The sequence below is a fragment of the Panthera pardus genome, unplaced genomic scaffold, assembly GCF_024362965.1.
Source record: "Panthera pardus isolate Hobbes unplaced genomic scaffold, ASM2436296v1 HiC_scaffold_12, whole genome shotgun sequence".
NCBI classification, from domain to species: Eukaryota; Metazoa; Chordata; class Mammalia; order Carnivora; family Felidae; genus Panthera; species Panthera pardus.
This window is the reverse complement of record NW_026526677.1, coordinates 101,903,268-101,917,231: the sequence shown is the minus strand read 5'-3', so window position 1 is coordinate 101,917,231 and position 13,964 is coordinate 101,903,268. Positions and strand designations below refer to the sequence as shown.

At 44.5% G+C, this 13,964-nt stretch overlaps 1 protein-coding gene and 1 long non-coding RNA gene across 7 annotated transcripts in view; one reads left to right on the top strand and one right to left on the bottom strand.

Annotated features, from left to right (window-relative positions):
- CADM1 (cell adhesion molecule 1) overlaps positions 1-13,964 on the bottom strand; it is a 329,542-nt gene that overhangs the window by 88,623 nt on the left and 226,955 nt on the right. The gene's annotated exons all lie outside the window — the stretch shown is intronic.
- On the top strand, positions 2,061-5,569 carry LOC109278615 (uncharacterized). Its single transcript, XR_002085762.2, has 2 exons — positions 2,061-2,133; positions 4,916-5,569. It is a non-coding gene; the product is annotated as an uncharacterized LOC109278615 (long non-coding RNA).

Sequence of the window (13,964 nt, the reverse complement as noted above, 5' to 3'; positions counted from 1 at the left end):
AAAAGAATGAAATCAACTTCAAAATTTAAGTCACGGGTATGTGATTCCTATAGAAAACACTGAACACACTTGTAATGAAGGATTAAACGACGGGTGTACCCCTATTACGAAGGGCCATCAGGGAACCTTCACGGTGTCTCACGACTGGGTTATGTGCCAGCCCCATGTGCTTCCCTAGCACCCCACTCGGCTCATTTCCACACTCGTGCCAACTGCCACGTGCCCCACGAAGCTGTGCCACTAAGAGAAGCGGTGATCAGCAACTATTTCCTCGGAATCAGGCACTGTACCAAGCTATGCAAAGGAAGGGCACCCACTTCTCTCTTTTGCCACTATCTCCTCCGCATTCCCCACATCTGGCATCTGGCAACAAATATTTGTGGAGTGAATGAATAATAAGAGAATTCACCTTACAACTTCATTACCTCAAGCTTCCCTGTGCTCTTGAGATGTTTGTTTGTTTGTTTGTTTGTTTTAAGTAACGTTTTGACATGCTTTAAGACTTCTAGAAAAGTGTCAACAATAGTACAGTGAGTTCTCATACACTTCCCCTAATGTTAACACCTTACTTATCAGAGCTAAGAAATTAACATTGTATGATACTACTGATATACTACTGCATCTGCTGGACAGTCTCAGGAAGCACTGGTCAGAAGGTCCAGTAGAATGTCCCTCCGGTCGGGTTTCATGTTTTCTCCTGAGGGGCTGAGATCATGGCTTTAGGGAAGAATACGGCAGAGGTGATGGGCCCTCCTCCTCCCATCAGTACCGGGGGATACAGAGGTACGTGATGTAAACCTGTGCCCGTGGCAAAGGTGATGCAGGCCGGGCTTCTCCAGCGGGAAATGACTACTTTTTGCCTTCCATTTGGTAGGATCAGAGTCACTCAGGTCCAGCCCACACTCACGGGAAAGAGGGGCATTCAGCTGCACCTCCCAGAGGGAGAGGCATCAAAGAATTGGTGAACACACGTGCATGTTAAGACCAGCAGAGCAATGAATAAATATTTGGGGGAAGATACTTTGAGGCCATGTGACCATCCTATTTTTCTCCTTAAACTTTCACTCCTTCGCTTTAGCATTCACTGGTGGATCCTGCTGCAGTAATTACTACTGAGGTGTTCAAGTGGCAATTTTTTGCTTCTCTCGCTCCTTTCATTGAAGTTCTTCTGTGTAGAGTTTTCCCTTCTCTCCTATTTCCTCCGCCATTTATTTAGATTAGTACGGACTCAAATGGATGTTTATTTTATTCTTCACTTTACAATCCAATACTAGTGTTATTAATATTAGTGTTCCAAATGCCTCACCTTTGGCCACTGGGCGCTCACTCTGTTATCCCCAGCATGACAGTTAGGGGGAACTTAAAACGAAGTTATCAGGAACCAATGGAAACAGCCAAGCCAGGAAAAGGACAGAAGAGAAAATGAGCCAATGGAATGACATTTTAGAAACAGATTTTAGAAAAAGATAAAGAGGGAGAAAGTCCATTGTTTCAAAGCAAGGACAAGAACAGCAGAAGATCTGGGGATCTGCTGTAGTCTGTGTCTATACATCTCTTTTCCAATCCCAGCGTGACAGTTTACATTCTCCTAAGGCAGCTGGGTGGTGAGGGCACAGTACCAAGAGGGGCAAGATGAGATACAGAGTCAAATTCTAACAGACTTAGATGCTCCCTGCAGACCGCTGCCTCCACCCCGTATGTTTAAATACTACTCAATTAGGATCAACATTCATTTTTTATTGATGCTCTTCTGAGACAATGGCTCTTTTATCTGTGTTTTATCTTCCAGCTACATTAAGACCAAGGACACTCTCACAGAAGATCTAAAGGAGGAGACCCTGATGAATTGGGAGTTTAAAATACAAATGGAACTTCCTTTGTCAGTCTTGACTTGTTTTATTAACATCTGAAGGTTGATTTATAGCAGATTAGCAGGCGGGAGAGGACTGTTTGTCCAATCACTTTACTTAACACACACAATTAGAAAAAACAAACATTCAAAAATGGCTCCCTTCTATGAGCTAATAGATGGCACCTTCAGTTCTAGAACAGTCATTGCCATCGGTCATGTACCGTAGTGACCAAGGACAGGTAGACCTCAAGACCACGGAACACACTCAGTGCAAAATGCCGGTGAGAGACCTAGTTTTTCCAGGAACACAAGGAAGTATATCAATGGTAATGATGGCAGGGTCAGGAGGACTGAGGCTCAAATCCTGTTGCCACTTGTACGAGCTCTGTGACCTTGAGTACATTATGTAACCTAAGCCTCCACTTTGCCATCAACAAAAGTAGAAATATTAAAACCCATTGCAGAAGACTGACATGAAGGTTAAACAAAACGGGGCGCCTGGGTGGGTCAGTCAGTTAAGCGTCTGACTTCGGCTCACGTCATGATCTCACAGTTCATGGGTTCGAGCCCTGCATGAGGCTCCGTGCTGACAGCTCAGAGCCTGGAGCCTGCTTTGGATTCTGTGTCTCCTCCTCTCTCTGCCCCTCCCACACTCGTGCTCTGGCTCTCTGTCTCTCAATGATAAATAAAGGTTAAAAAAAATTTTTTTTAAACGATGCGAAAGCAGTCATTGATCTAGGCAAGAATTCCAAGTAGAAGAAAGAGTAAGCACCAAAAGCCTGCAAGTGGAAATAAGATTGTTGTTTTCAAAAAGAAAAAAAAAAAAAGAATGACTAGATAAGAGTGAGCAAGGCGGAAGAGTGGTAGGAGAGGAAGTCAGAGATACAGGAAGATTCGGGATTATGTAAGATCTTGTAGAACACACTATAGCTTGACTTTCCCCTGAATATGAGAAGGAATACAAGTTTCAAGCAAGAAACATGGCATAATTTGGGCTTTTCTTCTGCTGTGAGGATACTACAGCAATTAGAAAGGTAAAATATTGGTCTACATGCAAGATGATAGTTTGAATCAGAGTAGTAAGTGAAGAAAATGGTAGGATCTGGACATATTTTTAAAAAGAGTAACGAGGGGCTCCTGGGTGGCTCAGTCTGTTAAGCATCCGACTTCGGCTGAGGTTATGATCTCACGGTTCACAGGTTCGAGCTCCGCATCAGGCTCTGTACTGACAGCTCAGAGCCCGGAGCCTGCTTTGGATTCTGTGTCTCCCTCTCTCTCTCTCTGCCCCTCCCCTTCTCACACTCTGTCTCTGTTGTCTCTCTCAAAAATAAACAAACATTTAAAAAAAGCAAAAAAAAAAAAACAAAAACAAAAACAAAAAGAAAAGCAAAAAACAAAAGGACACATGTGCCTTGGGTCTGACTTGATAAACACCGGCTGGTATCTGATAATGACGATGAGGCCCTCTCACTGTTTCCACACCTAAAAGCGAGGATGAGCTGGAAGTAGGGTGTTCGCAGTCACCAAAGCGAAACACCATGGGGGTATGTGAGTGGTCATATTTTTTCATCTCTTTGGAAGGAAACGCATGCATGCAAATCATTATGTTAGTAATGAAAAGTCAGTCAGCATTAAGGAAAACTTCAGGCATTCATTCGACCGTGTTTGCACTTGAAACACGGCATAATGCCGCCGGCCACACTCCACTCCCCACCCCCTTCCTGAGTATGCTTCTACCAGTGTTCACCCATTAAAACCAAGGAAGCCACACATCCTCCTGTTTTTAAAAGTTCAACACCGATACTGAAAGTGACTGTTTCCTCATAAGAAAAATGAGTTTAACCTCAATGAGGGGAGGAACCTGCGTATTTTGTTCATGGTTTCTTTTCTAGGGCCCGGAACAGTGCCTGGCTCTCAATCTTCCCGGGCTTCTGGTGTCTTAGGTATAAAGTGGGTCATGCCAAATCCGGGCACCTTGGCTAGAACATCCCTGCTGTTGTATTTTTTAAAACTCCTGCATGTTCATCGCTTCTCACAGCCGCCCGAGCCCTGTCTCTGTCAAGACAATGGTTTTCTGTATGTATTTTGGGTATTCTTACAGGGCCCAGCACTCATCCTTCGTAACGCGGTGGGAAAGGATTCTCCACCTGTGTCATTTGCACACACACGCCTCCTACAGCAGCCTGCCTTTCCAGATGTATTTAGTCAGTCAAAAACATGACTTAGAGTGGGAACCATCAACAACAAAAAAATAGATGCTGTAAACATTTTAATTGAAAACATTTAGGGGCGCCTGGGTGGCTCGGTCGGTTGGGCGTCCGACTTCGGCTCAGGTCACGATCTCACGGTCCGTGAGTTCGAGCCCTGCATCGGGCTCTGTGCTGACAGCTCAGAGCCTGGAGCCTGTTTCAGATTCTGTGTCTCCCTCTCTCTCTGCTCCTCCCCAGTTCATGCTCTGTCTCTCTCTGTCTCAAAAATAAATAAAAGTTAAAAAAAAAAAGAAAAAAAAAAAAGAAAACATTTAGCTATACGTTCGTTGGCTAATCTCTTGGTGTCAAGTTGGAACATTTTCTTGGAGGCGGTCTGAGGACCCATGAAGTTGATTCTCGGTGAGCATATAAACTAGTAAGACGGTGGTCCTCAAATCGTGGTCTCTTGACTGCAGTGTCCCATCAGGAGGAACACTCGTTAGCAATGCAAATTCTCAACCCCCGCTCCAGACCTACTGAACCAGTAACTCTAAGGCCGGGGTCCAGCAATCAGCTTCCACACACTGACAGGGGGACCCGACATCTCAAAGTCTGAGATGAGTTTGGCAGGTGGGGAGCCAACATTCAAGCGTGCCGTGAGCATCAGCCAGTCGGATCTGCAGAGGGACCGGCACGCCCCAGTTGTTCCCGTGAATCCGTCGCTGTACTTTACATCAAAGTAACATTGAGGCAGCTATGCCCCAGCATTAGGCAGCCATTCTTCAGAGTGACTTTGACAGAGGCCGCTCGCAGCAGCAGCAAAATGGAACGTTTTCGCATCGTAACTAACGTTTACAACTCTCAATTTTTCTAGTAATCAGCGGGGATCTCCGCACAGGGCTCGCTGGGCTACTCTACGCTGCCTACGGCCTCCGCTGATGATCTCCAGGAGAGCAGAGAAGCAGCCGGTCACGGTGAATACTAGGTCTGTATCCCATCAGCCACCGAAACCCCGGTGCGGGTGGTGGGCTCCCACCCCCATCGGCCACGCGGGACTGGGCCACGGAGAGGCTTGCTACTTCCCCAAGGAGCAAGCAGAGACATGCGCCGTGTGCCATCTTTTCTCTATTTACTGACTTGATGCTCGCTCCTTCTTTTATTACCAGCTAATTTATAGCCACACGAGTATAAACATTTCCTGGGTTCTTTTATCATTCACAACGTTGTTCTGTCAGTAATACTATCTGTCATTCTTTGTAGTTTGGTAAGCTCTCTCAAACCCAAGATATCTATATTTCTAAATGGAATCTGAGATGAATTTTGATAAACATGTATTCTGTATCTTAATAAAAAAGGGATTTCCCCCCCAACTACCTGAATATATAAATGTTTAAAAAGTTTCTGAAACCTGCCTTTGCATTAGGTGAAAATTCAATGTCAAAATAATATTAAAAATACACAAAACTGTAGGAAATTGTTTTAACCATGATGTGATAAATAATAAATCAGGATGCAAGTTCCTCTGTGATTATGGGTTTTCTCCATTCTTTAAGCTTCTCGCCTGTTCCACATCAGTGGATCGACAGCCCTTTAGTTTAACAATTATGCACACAGGCAATCTTGTTAGGACTTGATAGAATGCTGTCACTGTCTTTGTCCCTGCTATGCAAAGATGCTACAAAGTTATGATGCACCAAGCTGCTGTGCACTGAGGCAATGTGCCCAAAGAAGAAAGTTCCAAGCAAAGTTCCAACGGATTGAATGGAAGGTTACATGCTTGGGGGCGAACGTAGGAGACAGAACCCAAATATTTCTCTGTTTGTAGGTGATTCTCCATAATTATAGCCGAGACCGACTTTCAGCTCGTTTGGCTGGCTAGTACATCATGCCCCCTTTTGGAAGCGGATGCATTTCAGGTGCGGAGCCTTCTCCAAAAGCCAAAAGCTTCATTTTTAGCAGTGCAGTCTCCGAGGAGGCCAGCCAGCCTGCTATCTCCTTGAGGGATATTTACTTACATATTCAGTTCAAATTTACAGTGCCTGGCTTGCGAACGAAATGCCACTTAAGAAGAGAATGCCATACCATTGTGGGAGATAAATCAAACAAGCCCTTCCTATTTTAGCACACGCTGGAAATCACACATTTCTAAAGCAGTATGTAGGTTATCTGCACAACAGAAACACGTTCCACCCCTTTCGGTGCATTTCCCTGGCTACTACACAAACTAACCTAAAATTGCTTTCTTCGGCAAAAGTCTCCTTACTGAAGAAACCAATTAACCCCTCTGTTGCCTTTGAAGAATATGATGCCGCTAAGGCAATGGAGCTATGGGGGAAAGTTTAACCTTTGGGAAGGACACTTGCAAACAGAGGAAGATCTGGGAACAGGCCCCCCTGGAGGTCAGGATCGTATTTATGACGCGGTCAACCGGTTGAATTCAGACCTCCCGGGAACAAAAACGAAGTGAGGTTGTGGTCCTGTTAGCAAAAGGATTATTTACTTGTGAGACTATATCGTTAACACATACCAAACTCAGAGAAGTGGTTTCACACAGCTGCTCCCTACTGCTGCTGATTTCACTGAATCATCTCAGTAAGTCTTTACCAAGAATTGTTTTTCCAGTAGTGTTGATGGGTTTGCATTGAATCATTCACACCACTGGCCTTGTAGCGACAGCCCACACGTTTGTGAGGCAGCTGGCTCGGGGCAGCAGGGGGAAGAGGCTGTACCGGGAGTTATTAGCTGGAGATGGCTGTTAACAATTTGGAGGCATTCCGTGTCCTTAGAAGACATTCTTGATTTTTACACTCGAGCGTCTCTGGTCTGGCCGCTGTACTAAAATATTTGCAGATGTGGGGATATGTATTTCAGCTTGGGAGGTGGAAAAGTCGCTGGAAAATGCTGGAGGCTTATTCTCAGTCCATCCTCTTCGTGCAAAGGAAAAAATAAAAAAATCCTTACCACCAGGAACACAAGCCGCTCTCTATGAGCTCTCTCGAGCAATCTCTTCGGTGAGTCCTATAGTTACCTATAAAAGGTAGGAAAAGGGCCACAGAAGACCTGAGGCTCTGGGCTGAGAAGGAGGGAGGGAAGGAAGGAAGGAAGGAAGGAAGGGAAGGAAGGAAGGAAGGAAGGAAGGAAGGAAGGGAAGGAAGGAAGGAAGGAAGGGAAGGAAGGAAGGAAGGGAAGGAAGGAGGGAAGGGAAGGGAAGGGAAGGAAGGAAGGAAGGAAGGAAAGAAGAAGGAAGGAAGGAAGGAAGGAAGGAAGGAAGGAAGGAAGGAAGGAAGGAAGGAAGAGCCACAGGTCTGCAAGGAGGGAAGGACCCCCAGCCCCCAGCTCAGTGCTCTGGAAGTGCTATTGAGGGTAACCAGAGCAGGGCCCAGCACTGCCTCCATTTATTGTCTGCAGATTTTCTTCTCTGCTTTCTTGATGAAACTGTCAATCTTCATAATGGTGTTAGCAATCACAGGGATGTGCTGCGAAGCGGCTTTAAAGGCATCTGATAAAGAGAAAACCTGTGCTCTCCCGGTCCTGAGCCCCTCTTTAGAGTCAGTTACCAGTGATAAGGTTGGGCACTCTGACTTGTATGGAGTACGAGAAATTTGACTTGGCAAGTCAAACTGCCACCACCTCGACGGAGCAAGTGAGACCACAGAGCCGTACCCTTCAGTCCCTCACACGGGACCACCTGACATCACAACGCTGCCTCGTTCTGGTTGGCCGCACTGAGCAACGGGAGGTAAAAACGCTCAGGCGTCAGGTAGGGACCTGTAACGTTTTGTTTTGATTTTTAAATGTTTGTTTATTTATGGCGGGGGAGGGGCAGAGAGGGAGGGAGACAGAAACCAAAGCAGGCTCCAGGCTCCGAGCTGTCAGCACAGAGCCTGACTCGGGGCTCAAACTCACGATCCGTGAGATCATGACCTGAGCCGAAGCCGGACGCTTAACCGCCTGAGCCACCCAGGCGCCCCAAGGACCGACACTGTTGGACTCCTCAGATCAAATCATCTCTCGATTCTAGTATGGCTTCTAGAACTGGAGTCTCCATGTATGAACATCTGGTGCAACTTTAGCGTGTCAAGTGCGTACCTTTGACATGCTGGTGCTTGAGCAAATCCAAACCAACCCCGGGACCCACACTTTGCTCCTGTGCAATGTGACAGGGCAGGTTAGGGACCCCAAGGGGTCAACGAGAGCTCCCCAACTCTCTCAGATCCCCCCAGACCACGGTCAGAAACAACGCACAGACCTGAGAGGAGAGCCTGCCGTTGCTTCTCAGGGCAGTCCTACCCCAGCAGCTCACCCAAGCCAAGTGGGCAAATTGTCAAACTTCAGCAAGCTTCAACGGCTTCTTTGTAGGCCCTCCATTTCTGTTATTCAGGTCTCCTAAATTGCAAACCATTCAAGGGCAAAGTGAGGTTTATGCTCCCAATTAGTTGTTCTTGAAAACTAAGAGCTGTACTACACGTTAAAAAAGGAAAATTGCTTAGTACATACTCTGTGGGGGCCTCCAAACGGCAGGTGGTTCCACACACCATATGTGATCCAACATCTAAAGGCACCGAGGGGAGTAGAGGGCAGAGCCGGGGCCTCAACTCTGACTCCAAACCAAAGAAGCCAAGAAATTCAGATTCAGAATTGCAAAGTGGCATGAGATTCTGTAAACGATAATACCTATCAAGGCATGTGACGAAGGATCTGTCACCAGCCCAGCATGCTCCCTTTCCCCTCTGCAAAAGTGGACCTGCCCTGAGCCATGTCCAGTGGTGCACATTTGGATAGGAGCCCCAAGAAGGAAATTTAGGTCCCTCTGGATTTTATGTGGCTTCTAAGGAACAACTTCTCTGCTCCAGTATCTTAGAAAGTTGATTGTGCCAAAATAGGTCATTTGTCAAGCAGTTATATGCTGTATTTTTCCTGCTGGAAAATGATGCCTTCTGTGAGGCAGGTTTAGGCAACGAGGAGAATTTGTGTAAAAGTGTGAAGCAGTCTACTCCCACTATTTCCTTCTCCTCAAATACGCCCCAAAAGGGACATGCATTTAAGCAGCACGGCAGGCTGGCATGACCAAAATGACAGTGCTCTTTCCAATTTATACTTCTCAAAGAGAATAAGCAGACACGCAATAACAAAAGCCTTTAGTCTAGATTTCATATCAGACACTTTGATGAATAGTAGCCTAAAGGGCAACATATTTATAAGTTTTAAGTCTCTCCTGCAACACAAACTGTCCTGATTTATCCCTATGATAAAGGCAGTTCGGAGAGCTACTTTCACATATTTATTATTTTACAGAGGGGGAAAAATGTTGATTCAGCCCTCAATCTGCCACTGTTGGAGTTATAAACGTTGGTAAGAGACCAATGCTGATGTCTATAAATATTAATCTATTAGCCATAAGTTCTGGGTCTCCCTCCCTTTCCTTCCAGAACATTTCCCCCTTCTTCCTGCTCCATCTACAGGATTTGCTTTATTGGTTTAAATCTCAAAGGGACTGAAAAGGGTAGCCTCTTTGAAGCCCATTACTGACGGGTAGCTGATGGCCAGCAAAGCTCCAAATCAGTGTTTATTAAAATAAAGCTTTACGGACATATGTCCATACCCTCTTTCACCCCCTGATAAAAACAGGCGCTCTTATCTGCCTGTATATACTCCCTGCTCTTAACCCTACTCCCAGTAAAAACTTCAGTATGGAGTACTAGCTAAAATTATTAAATTCTCTTATTTAAGATATAATCCTCCCTACTCAGACCCTTGAATCAAAAAAAAAAAAAAAAATCGTAACAAAACAAAACCTCCCACTTTCTCTAAAATCCTATTTGCTCGGTTTAAGTCATAGTTAATAAATCATTTTTGGGATACAACTCAAGTCACTGCTTACTTCAGCTACCTGTGAACCACTGGGAGTTTATTCATTAGCAGGTACGAAAAACATCTGAACACAACCACCAGATTGTGTTTGTCTACAGTGTCAAAGTGAACTGTTCATTAGCATTTGTGAGAAACGATCAAGTCACCAAAGGGTATTAAGCCAACCTGGATGAGGGATAGAGGCTTAGGGACTGATGTGTTAATTCACTCTCCTGGATTAAACACACCAGAGACAGGTCCTTAGTACAGTTTCGTCTTCATTGGGCTAAGCATCAGGTCGGAAATGGACGCCCTCCCAGGAAGTCAAGGGCCAAGATATATTATTATAGCTGCTGCCAAATAATTCAATTGAAGTTCTTCTGCATGTAAGATTTTGGGCTAAGTACAGTCAGCTCCTTACTCTACATTGCTGAGTATTTATATCTGTTATAGGTGAACACGGGTTACAATCTTTCCTATTCTAAGAAGCACTTCTTGGAGATGGAGACTCTTAAGAGAGACTCTACCATACAAAGAGATGAAGGAATTTCAAGGCAGTTTTCAGAAGCTCCACTAATACCATTCTTGGCTGTATTTGAAACAGGCTTGGTAGATACACTCTATGTGGGGGTGGGCTTGGCTGCCAAAGACGCGCTGGGATGTGGTATTCCATGTGGGTAAGCATCTTTAATTAGTCTCAATAGATTCTGTATGTATTCAACATTAATCTATACCACCTGTCCCAGACTAAAAGCATGAAAATAGTTCTTCCCGACCACTCTCTCACAGAGCAAGACTCTGTTCCTTCTTCCAGGAAATTCTGAAGGCTCTGTGGAAGGTCTTAAATGTTGGTTTAACATCACTTCTTCTATTATAGATTTTTTTTTTTAAAGGAACTTGCAAAGACCACTGCTCTGTGATTTTGTTAAAGGCAAAAGAAAGCAGTTCAAAGATACGTTATTAAAAATCCTGACCTGAGACACAAGTGTGAGCCTCGCACTTGCATTTTAATTGTAGACCGTGCGTTTCTCATTTCTATTAAGCCTCCTAGCCAAAGGATTATGTTCAGCTGCAACATTTCTCCAACTGTTGTATCCGCTCAGAAATCAATTAGCTTTTTAAGCTCACTCACTATAAACCTTTTTTTTTTTTTTTTTTTTTTTTTTTGCTTAGCAAATAGTTTACTTGGGTTTCATATTTGTCCGGGTGCATGCAAACAAATGGTGCTCATATTTTAACATACACACAACACAAATTAACTTCAAAAGCCCTTAGAATGAAATAGAACTTCTACAAGGACTAGATCATTAGGAGTTGAGACTAAAACAATGTATACATCTTTGGACCCTCCAGTGTTTCGCGAAGCTTACATTTTCAAAAGGACCCGATGCTAGCCATGTGAAGAGGACAGACTTCACGATGTTCACAAATAACTCAATAATTACTTTTCACAAGTATAGGGCCTCAAAAACAAGAACGTTCTGCTTTATTTCCTGACGAAAGAAAGCAACATCACAAAGTACGAACGATGGACAGGCAGACAGAACGATTTTAACTTCTGCTTCATTGGTAAGCAGGTCAGAGGCCTTCAACGTCAGGGTGGCGGGGTCAACACAGAGCTGGAAAGATAAACCACTTCTACAGCAGGCCTGTTTCCTAGAAAGCTACTCAGTCTTCAACCCATGAACACGGTAGGTATCCTAGCAAGACACTAAAAGCTGTGTTTCTGACATGAGGACTACAGAATGAAGCTGTTTTGCTCTATCAAGTCACCTACGTTATGAACGAGCACTCGAAAAGGCCTAAATGGCTAACGCTTTGCTACGTGTCAGAATACAAAAAAGTACAGAATCAAAAAACAAACAAAAATCAAATAAACCTTTGCTTGACCACAACCACCAAGCGTGGAGCGTCACCGCTGTCTAAATAAAGTATGTCTATACCACTGTGGTGGTCCGCCATTTTGCTATCACAGTGAATTTGGAAATGTCTCTTAAATTGTTCCTCATTAACTGAACATATTATTTAATTCTGTGCTAAATTTCACAATAGCTCTTTTAACTAGAAACGAGAAACAAGAAGTCATACCAGATATCAGCTTGATAATTAAATGAGTTCACCAGTGTTTCAAAGACGGAGGGAAAAATGAAACCCACTGATCTTTGTTACTAGAAGCATCATGATTTTTATCACATACTTACCCAAAGAACTAGGTACCTTAAATGCCAGATACAAATATAAATTGTGTTTGGTTTTTAATTAAGTCTTTATCTTTGTCTAAAAAAATAAATTTAGGCCTGGGGGTTTAGATTGTCATTTTACACAAAAGTAAATGGTAAATGCCTTTCTACGTGCAAAGCCATTAGATATAATTATGCAATGGGTAAAGCGTATATCACACTATAAATGTCATTTGGTTTTACAGTTATAAACTCATCAACATTTATCAAAACATCGCCTGGAGAAAGAATGAGATGGCTACAGCTAGTGACAAATTCAATGCCATCTTAGAAAATACATGACAAAGAAGTGTCATAGTCAAACACACACTGACATAGTAAAGTGGCGATCTCCATGCCCATGTAATAGAAATTCTGTTTTCTCCAGAAAAGTCCCCCAAGCACCATACATTGCAGTGGGGTTTCGAGGTCTATTTTCCTCTGTGAAAATCACACCCCTACCCCATGCTTCTGAACGTTGACATAAGGTGTGTGTAATTCTAGCCAACTTCTGCAGGTAGAGGAACGTGAGAATTCATCTAGATGAGCTTTAGGGTTTGATTTCAATTGCTTATTCAACCACAAACCTAGTGCTTCTTAGTTAGTAATCTCTTAATGGAGTCCTGTTCAAATGGAAACCCAGGGACTATCCCTGCTAGGTCCCCTTTAGACAACAGGGGTTTGTTTCATATTTCTTGCTCTGAATCGCGGAATGGCCCAGGTGCTTAAGCACGAACACCGGGCTGCGCCAGCACACTGTGTTAACAGTTCTCCTTTCTGAGTGCCATTTCACTCTCCCCATCAATCCGGTAGTTATCGCCCAGGGAGATTTGTCCCTTGAAAAACAAAATGGCTGGGCTTAAAAAAGTCTACTTCTTCTCCTGTCCCCATTTCAGTTTCACACAACTTGTTAATATAAAATCTTGACAATGGTCCAGGGTAATAATGCCATTGGCAGTGTTTCTGTTGGAGCCCCTCCCGTCCTTTGTAGTTCGGTGCCCAAAAACTGGGGGAGTGAACAATGACGAGAGCAACAAAAGCTGGAAGGGAAAATAACCAGCCCTTGAATACGTAATAAAGAAGGAAGATCCATAGGAGGAGATTTTGGTTTCTGTAGACCTCAAGGTGTTATTATACCTTTCCTTGTGGGCTAGATGCTTCGGACGTCTGTAAAGAGCAGTATTTCCTGGGTGGGGAGCTTCCCTGGGACCCAGCAAGCGTAGGAGGAGCACAGACCTTGTGTCTTCTTCCCATATTGGGATTCGGAACCTGTCGTGACTCTTCCCACAGGCCCTGTTCCTCTGCAACCCCTTCTGGAGAATTTGACTCAAGGTACCACCTCCCCTCCCCACCGGTGTCCTTTTCAGCTGAGCAAACAGAGGTACAGTTTCCCCTTCAGGCAAGATCACATTCCAACCATTCTAAATGGTCTCCACCCACCATTCTCTAAACCAGCTCAAGAGGATCAAGAATTAGCAGGAAAACACTTGGGGGAAAGCTGGTTCTTTCAGGTCCACAATAGCCCTTTCCCACCATGTGTCGCTGCCCAGAACCAGGTCCACTAACAGCTGCCACGTCAGCCCCACATGGTTGCAGAGATGTGATTACATCTAAGTGCCTTAAGAGCAACCTTCTCTCTCCCCCGCTTCCTGCTCAGCCTTCGCAGCCTGATTAATTCCAACCCATTTTTCAGATCTCTGCTCAAACACCGTATCCTTTATGAGGCCCGAGACAACTCACCGTCTCCGGGGAGGCTCAGGACCCCTTTCAGGAGCCCACCGCGCCCTGTGCTTCCCCATCCCAGGACGCATAAGCTCTTAAATTGCTTTACAACATGACCTTAGGAAACAGATG